The sequence below is a fragment of the Sceloporus undulatus genome, unplaced genomic scaffold, assembly GCF_019175285.1.
Source record: "Sceloporus undulatus isolate JIND9_A2432 ecotype Alabama unplaced genomic scaffold, SceUnd_v1.1 scaffold_20, whole genome shotgun sequence".
Lineage (NCBI taxonomy): Eukaryota > Metazoa > Chordata > Lepidosauria > Squamata > Phrynosomatidae > Sceloporus > Sceloporus undulatus.
In genome coordinates this window covers 1,202,410-1,210,886 of record NW_024802942.1, presented here as the reverse complement: position 1 = coordinate 1,210,886, position 8,477 = coordinate 1,202,410, and the positions used below count along the sequence as shown (strand labels likewise).

Here is an 8,477-nt window from a genome sequence, read left to right as displayed (position 1 = left end):
TATTAAAGAGACCACGAATATGAGTTTGCAGGAGCTGGGCAGAACAGTAGAGAACAGGTGGCCCTGGAGATGTCTCATCCAGAGAGTTGCCATGGGTCGAGATTGACATGAGGGCAGTTAACAACAACAAAAATGGGTACCCAGCTGTTTGGGGGCAATTGGCTTACACACTGTAAGCTGCTTAGGGAGTGCTAGTTCACTGATAAAGGTATAGAAATGCACTTGCTATTGCTGTGGCTTAAAAACCCCCAAAGAAGAAGACTCTATGACCCTCCGAGGGAGTGTGTTCCACTGTTGAACAGCCCTTACTGTCAGGAAGTTCCTCCTAATGTTCAGGTGGAATCTCTTTTCCTGTAGCTTGCATCCATTGTTCCGGGTCCTGTTCTCTGGAGCAGCAGAAAACAAGCTTGCTCCCTCCTCAATATGACATCCCTTCAAATATTTAAACAGGGCTATCATATCACCTCTTAACCTTCTTTTCTCCAGGCTAAACATACCCAGCTCCCTAAGTCGTTCCTCATAGGGCATGGTTTCCAGACCCTTCACCATTTTGGTTGTCCTCTTCTGGGCACACTCCAGGTTGTCAACATCAACATTTAAGTTGTGGCTTGAAATGTAATGCACAGTGAAAACTAGCATGCCAGCTGCACCTGTTCCTGGCCTCGGTTAGATCCAATGTGACTCACTGTCACATACTGTGTGACGAGTTGTCTTTAGAAACTTCAATGGGCCTCAGATGCTGTGGCCAGAACACTAACCAGAGCTAGTTGCAAGCAGCCCTGGCTCAATGGTAGGGAATCCTGGGAACTGTAGTTTATTGTGGCCCCAGAGCTCTCTCTGACAGAGAAGGCTGAATGTCTCACAGAAGTGCAGTTCCCAGGACTTCCTAGCATTGAGCCAGGGCAGTTGAAGCCGTCTCAAGGTGGATTATTTCTGCAGTGTGTTTTGGACCTTAGTGTGACTTCCTTCATGGGAGGCTAGGCTAGCTCCCGCAAGCAGGGATGTGTTTATTCCGGCAGGGCTTTGGCCACTCCTTGGCTCTGGCAGAAGAGTCTTCTGATGGCAGGGGGGCCATGCGTCCTCCTTTTCCAGGACATGCCCTCCATTTCAAGACTTCTATCCAGGAAGAATTCCAAAGTGTCCTCCATTTTGAGCATCACCAAGAAGCATGAATTTATATTTCTATGCGTGTTTTTCCTTCTTTTGTCTTCTCGCCTCAGGAGACTGTGGCTGCGTCCACACTGCAGAAATAACCCGGTTTGGCCCCGCTTTAACTCTTTGCCTGGCTCAAGGCTCTGGAATTCTGGGAGTTGGAGTTTGGATTAGCCTTGAGCCACAGAACGCGTTAAAGGGGTGCCAAACCATGTTATCTCTGCAGTGTGGACGCAGCCTGTGGCCCTGCCCTGCTCTCTGGCCTCTGACGTCATTCCTGGAGCGGAGCCTCTCGCAGCCAATGGGCGCTCGGGATACTGGGCAAGGCGGCCAATCGCGGGGCTTCTTCTTCCCGTGTCCTTTCGCGTCTCCCTCCTCCTGCTCCTGAGCTGCAGCCGTGGCGCCTGCCTTGCCTTCTCCGCCCGCGCAGCTGGAGCCCTCTCCTCTGCCGCCGCCGCCGCCGCCGCCTCCTGCTGTTCCTCCTCCTGCTTCCCCGCTGCCTGGGCCCGGAGCCCCTCGTCGCCACTGAGGATGAGCCTCCCCGGCCGCCCGCGCCCCCTCGCCTCCCTCCGCCCGGCCCCATTCATCTAGCGGCTGGTGAGACAGAGAGAGAGACGGAGGGAGGGCTGAGGAAGGAAGGGGGAAGCCCAGTGGGAGGAAAGGGGATGGTAACTGTGCAGCAGCAGCAGCAGCAGCAGCCTCCTCATCCTCCTCCCCCTCCTGCTTTTCTGTCTCCTCTTTCCCTCCCCTTTTCCTGCTCTTCTTCCTCTTCCTCCCCTCTTCCTCCTTCCCACCTCCTGTTCCTTCCCTCCCCCTCTCCCTCCTCCCTCTCTTCATTCTCCTTTCCCCCCTCCCCATCCCCCCTCTTCTTCCTCCCTCCTCACCTCCTGTTCTCCCTCTCTTCATTCTCCTTCCTTCTCCTCCTCTTCTTCATCCTCTTCCTCCTTCCCCATCTCCTGTTCCCCTTCCTCCTCCTCCTCCTTTCCCCTCTTCCTTCCTCCTCCCCCATCTCCTGTTCCTCTTCCTCCTGCTTTCCCTCTCCTTCCTCTTCTGGTCCTCCTCCCAGACAACCAGGGCTTTGTGACAGCCCCCTGCAAAGCAGGAGTTCAACAGGTGCAGACCTCCCCAGTTTGAGCTGCCTGAATTTCTGCATTACAGGATGCAGAAACCTAGTAGACATCCTGGCTGTAGGACCAAGGTGTGCAGTTTGTAGATGTTAGAAGGAGGCGGAAGACCAGTGAATACAGGTTGAGTCTCCCTTGTGCAAAATGCTTGGGACCAGAGATGCTTTGGGTTTTGGATATTTCTGGATTTTGGAATGCCTGTGTTTGCGTATATGTACATAATGAGCTATTTTGGGACCCAAATCTAACCACAACGTCAATTTATGTTTTGTATACACCTTACACATATTTGTTGTTAGTTGGCCTCAACTCATGGTGACCCCATAGATGAGACTTCATCTCCAAGGCCCCCTGTTCTCCATTGCTCTGCTCAGGCTTGAAGGTCCTGGCCTGACGGAGTCTGTCCACCTCGCATCTGGTCTCTGTTAGCCATTCATGAAGAAAATTTTGGTTTGGGGAGAGTTTTAGGGTCCAGATAAAGGAGACCCGTAATGGCCTTAAAAAGACTGTCATAATAGTGACATCTGGAGGAGTACAGAAGAGGTTAGTAGTAGTTTCCCACTCCCAAGGTACTTGCACACAAACCTAAAACTGACATAAAAATAAAAACCAGAGGATTAATTTTGTGGGCCATCAGTGTCTCTAATTCCTGGATGTGTTCCTAATAGGACTTGTAGTTTGAAATCTGTCATTGCCAAAGGCTTACTTTTCTAGAACAAACAGTGTGTTTGTTGTGTTGCTGCATTGTTGCTAAGGGCAGCATATTTGCAGGGGTGTGTCATTTAGGATTTTCTGCATTGTGGTTTCTCTCAGAATGACAAGGCTGATCTGTACAGGTCAGGAACCCTTGACTCTTCGCTTTGATTATGAGATAACAGCCTATATAACAGCAGCAGGGTGTTACAGAGTTTTAAGAGAGCAGAGAAAAGTACTGACCAAATAGAGTGAGCAAGAAGTATTGAATTAATGTAGGCAGAGGACAATTTTTAAATCAAGACTAAGTAGCCATGACCCTCTAGGGCAGTGATGGCAAATGTTTTAGAGACTGAATGCCCAAACTGCAACCCCAAACCCACTTATTTATTGCAAAGTGCCATGTCCCTCTGACTTTCTATTAACAAACTCTGGCAACCATAGGTTTGCCACCACTGCCATAGGTATTATTGGCCTGCAAGTCCCATAATTTTTCACCGATGGCCATGATGGCTAGAGCTGATGGGAGTTTCAGTCCAAGAACTTCTGGGGGCCCGTAATTGCCTGCCCCTGCTTTAAATCTTGACCATGTAAATGAGTTTGAGATATTCAGAATATTGCTCAAATCTGGCAGTAAGTACATTCTTTTATTAATTAGAGCAGATAAAGTTACAGTCAGCCCTCCTTATCCACAGATTCAAACATCCATGGTTTGAAAATCTTCAAAAGTACATAAATTCTAAATAGCAAACCTTGATTTTACCATTTTATATCAGGAACACCATTTAATTATCCATTGTATTTAATGGGACTTAAGCATCCATAGATTTTGGTATCCATGGGGGTCCTGGAACCAAATCAAGGGCCGCCTGTACATCAGAACTTCTATGTACTGGATACAGTACTGGATTTCAGAACTAATAAATAGTCTCATTCTGTTACAGCAAGTGAGCCACAGGTCTAATGCAAGGGTGGCAATCAGCCCTCCAGATGTTGTACGACTCCCATCAGCCATCATAGCCAGTAGGAATTATGCATGTTAGCGTGTAGAAACATCTGGAAGAATGTATGATTCCTTTTTTGTCTCCCTGCGTAAAAATCTTCCATGTACATTACAGGATAGACACTACATTGCTTTCAGTGTGGGTTGTACCTCTCATGATAGCATTGGAGGGTTCCCAGTTGTTGGAACTCTAAGTACTTATTCATTTATGGCGGGGTGTGTGTGAGATGACTGTTTGCCATGTTTAGGGAGCTAAATGTAAAGATATGTTATAAAGGATAAGTTGTGTTATGTAATCTAGACTTCTCTTGATTTGTATGAAAACACAATCGGTTAAGACTAACATATTCTCCAGTTTCAGGCCACCATCTGTGCATGGTGGGGGACCTTTGGGCCTCTAGATGTCTGGGATTAGAGTTTCCACCATCCCTTGTTGCTGACCCTGTTTCTCAGAGCTTCTCACAGTTCAAAACATTTGAAGAGCATGAGCTTCTCTCTGTCTCCTAAGTCTAGGGGATCGATGCAAAATATACTAGCGGCAGGGAGTATATGAATTAGTGGTAATTCACTGGTTGAAGCTAAGATTTTTAGAGTGACTCACAATTACAAGTGGTAAAAGTCTGAAATTGTGAGGTAGAGACACTGTTGCACTTGACTTGGTTGGGCATTGTCCCTCTGTGCATGCATGTGGCTAAAGCTGGGGCAGATATTTATATCCTATTTCTTAACCTCCAGGGGTACTTGATGTTAGCACATGGTGTAACTAAGGATTTGATGGGTTCCCATGGATTTCGCAAAAGGGATCCAGAATGGCTAATGACTTTGGATCGACAAAAATTGATTGGATTTGAGACACTTCCTGGATACTTGGACAGGAAGGGTGAATAGGAACACAGTCGGGGATGAGGTCCAAGGTATACTCTTTGACTGCTTATGCAGTGGGACTCACTTTGCCTCCATTGCAAGAGGAAATGCAAAGAGCCTGTGGTAGAAAGGATGGAAAGATTGGCAAACACATTCACCATTTGTTTTAGCACCATCTAGGTCTCTTGTGTATCCTTAGGTCAGTGTGACACCCTACATGCTCAACATTTTAGTCTCTACAGGCACAACTGAAAACATGCTCAACCTTAGATATTAGTGATGAAACTCAGTATGCAATGAGAGAGGTATAGAGTATGTTAATAACAGAGTTACAAAAAGTCTTTACAGAAAACTTCTAATTGCCTGCCTCTGCTTTAAATCCTGTCCATGTGTGTCCCCTAAGACCAGCCCAATGACACATAAGCATGCTCAGTAACCAGAGAATACAGGAGAGCAGAGGGGGGTCTTTCTGGGATAAAAAGGAAACCTGGGTGTGATGGAATTAGATATTTTAAGGAAGGGAATTGCTGATTGGCTGGTCTACAATATCAATTACTCTCCCCCTCCCTTTCCCCTTACACCTATTACTGATGTTGCTCTTGAAAGCTAGTTCATTGTTTTGTGACATGTCAATTGATTCAAATAAAGGTATTGTTTAACTGTGAATTTTGGAATTTATTATTCCTTGTTTTTCTGTTTCCTCCTGAACCATTTTCAACTACCTTGTTTAACTCAAGTTTCAGATCTGATCTAGTAATTTTAAAATATGAATGGTTTCAGAACTATGAACTATGGCATCTTAGATCCAGGGAACAACTTTGCTTTTTAGGAACCTGCCATTTTTTTTTTACAAAGCAAACAAAACCTTTTGTCTAGCTCAGTGATGGTGAACCTTTTCGAGGCCAAGTGCCCAAACTACAACCCAGACCTCACTTATTTACTGCAAAGTGCCGTGTCCCTCTGGCTTTCTAGTAACAAACTCTGAGCTCTGAGTGCCACCTCTGGCACGCGTGCCATAGGTTCGCCATCACTGGTCTAGCTACTAATTTCTTCCATTTCAAAACACCTCCTTGTATGTGTGTATGGAGCCAGTGTGGTGTAATGTTTTGAATGTTGGACTAGGACTCTGCAGAACAGGATTCGAATCCCTGCTCAGCCATGGAAACCCACTGGGTGACCAGGAGCAAGTCACACTCCACCAGCCCCCTCTGCAGACGCAACCTCCTTCTGAACAAGTTTTTCCAAGAAAACCCATGATATGGCCTTAGGGTAATCATAGGTTGGAAACAGCTGGAAGGCATACAGCAACACAGCATGTGTGTATATCTTTTGTAGCCCAAATAGTCTGAATTTAGCTAGTCTTCAATAATCCAAAATGAAGGAATCTAAATGCTCAGTGAGAGATGAAAAGAATAGGAAATTAGAGGTATGCAGTGATATGTTCTTTTAGATATTGTTCCAGTTTAGCAGCAAGTAACATCTTCAACACATGAATGCATCGCATGAAGATGATACTACTTTCTTCCCATGCTGGTTTCTCAGTTGAACATGAAGTCAAATAGAACTGTGAAATTTGAAAACATTTTTATTAAGCTTTTCACTTACCAAAAAAGAAAAAGAAAAAAAGGTAACTCATGAAAGTGCTTTGGGCATGATTTACAGGGCTGGAGTTAGTTACAATTTCAGGTTATTGAAAAAAGCCATATTAATGTAAAATCTTTTGTTTTGTTTTGTTTTGATTTGATTTATATCCCACCTTTCTTCTAGAATTGCAACGCAAAGCTGCTTCTAACATGATTAAAACAGGTTGAAATAAAGATGTCATTAACTGTATGTGTTAAAACCAAAATGTGTTTATGGTATTAAACCTTTAATTAAAACAATTTAAAATACTACACTAATAATAAATAACCAGTAAAATATTTTAAATTTCAAATACATCTATTTTATAACCTTTATTCTTTCAAATAAAACTGCTGTAGTATTGAAGCATTGAGTATCTTCTGATCACTTTACCAATCAATATGTTACAAAAAGCCTGCTGAATGTAGTGGGGAGGGGAGGGAAAGATTAAACTTGATGGTTGCTATTTTTGTGTGTTAATTTTCAGAATCTTAAAATGAAATTGAGGAGAAGGGCATTGCAGATATCCATATTAGGTTACAGCAGATGATATGATGGTTTTAGAATAAGGCAGCCCTTTGAGCTGCCCTAAGACTGCTTGAGGCAAGAAAGGAAAAGTTTGAACTTCCCATTTTTTAAAGAAAAAAATAATTTTTGCTGGGAGGCAGTAATTGTGATTCATTTGCATTTTGACTGCAAAATGTAATCACCTTTGATATCATTTTATCTTCTGAGATGTTACAGAGAGGTTATATTTACCACCAACAACCTGAATTGAATTTTGTTTTCTGAACCATAAAGCCATATAAACTATAGCACTAATAATTTATTCTAGGAGCTGGGTCTTATGGGAGTCACCAGGGGACTGCTGTAAAGGAGAAGCACTTACATTGAGCCAAGCTACAGTATTTAGCATTTTGTTCTTTGTTGCTTTCCTGTAATCTGCAATGACTCTGGGCTCTGTTGAGAGACCTCTTTGTTCACTGACCCTTCCCTATCTCTTTCTTATTGTTCATGGATATTTGGGTGTCAAGAGGGGTGGAGTCTGTGTCAATGCCTGATTATATAGTTCTGTTGCGTAGTTGTTGGCACTTCAAACAGGATATGCACCTGGAATCTGTGGGCCTGCCACGTAGTACACAGACATTTGGATTCATAACATTCTGTTAGCATAGGGTGACATCAACACAGAATAAGTGATTCTGGTACTCATATGGGTAGGTTTGAATTGGTCATAGTCAATGATCTTTAGAAAAAACCCTCATAATTATGTGATCAGTAAACAGGTTGTGGGAAAAGACTTTAAAAAGTAATTGTACAGGCTGAGTATCCCAAATCCAAAATACTCCAAAACCGTCAACGTAGGTGGGTGTTACAGTGACACCTTTGGTTTCTGATGATTCACTATACACAACCTTTATTTTATGCAGAAAATTATTTTGAACATTGTGTATAAAATTTATCTTCAGGCTGTGTGTATGATATGTATATGAAACATAGATGAATTTTGGTGTTTAGATTTGGGTGTCATCTCCAGGACACCATATATTCAAAAATCTGAAATCTGAAACATTTCTTCTGATCTCAGGCATTTCAAAAAAAGGATACTCAGCCTGCACTGTAACGCTTTAAATCCTTTCAGTCTTAAGCAGAGTACAGTCACTGAATCAACAGGACTTTTGTAAAAAAGAAAAGAAAAAAATAATATGGGGAAAATACTGAAGTTTACTATTTTGAGATTAAGCATCCTAGATAATATGATGCTGTGTATTGGTTTGACTTGAATAAGTTTGGATGGAATGAGTTCAGTCATTAGTACTGTTTTGTGAATTGTTGCATGAGCTGTAATGGAATACTGTACCCAATAGTTTTTTGTGGGTTTTTCAGGCTATGTGGCCATGTTCTGGAAGAGTTTATTCCTGATGTTTCGCCAGCATCTGTGGCTGGCATCTTCAGAGAATGCTGGCATGGGAGTGAGTGGGACACACACACACACACACACACACACACACACACAC

The 8,477-nt window shown here is 43.5% G+C and overlaps 1 protein-coding gene across 3 annotated transcripts in view; it reads left to right on the top strand.

Moving 5' to 3' along the window:
• The first annotated feature begins 1,567 nt into the window (after nt 1–1,567).
• LOC121917491 (inhibitor of Bruton tyrosine kinase-like) overlaps nt 1,568–8,477 on the top strand; it is a 61,760-nt gene continuing 54,850 nt past the window's right edge. For 2 of the 3 annotated variants that reach the window (XM_042443504.1, XM_042443505.1), the window contains exon 1: nt 1,568–1,749. The gene's annotated coding sequence lies outside the window, so the exon portion shown is untranslated. The remainder of the gene's footprint in view (nt 1,750–8,477) is intronic. The other variant, XM_042443503.1, reaches the window with a different exon arrangement.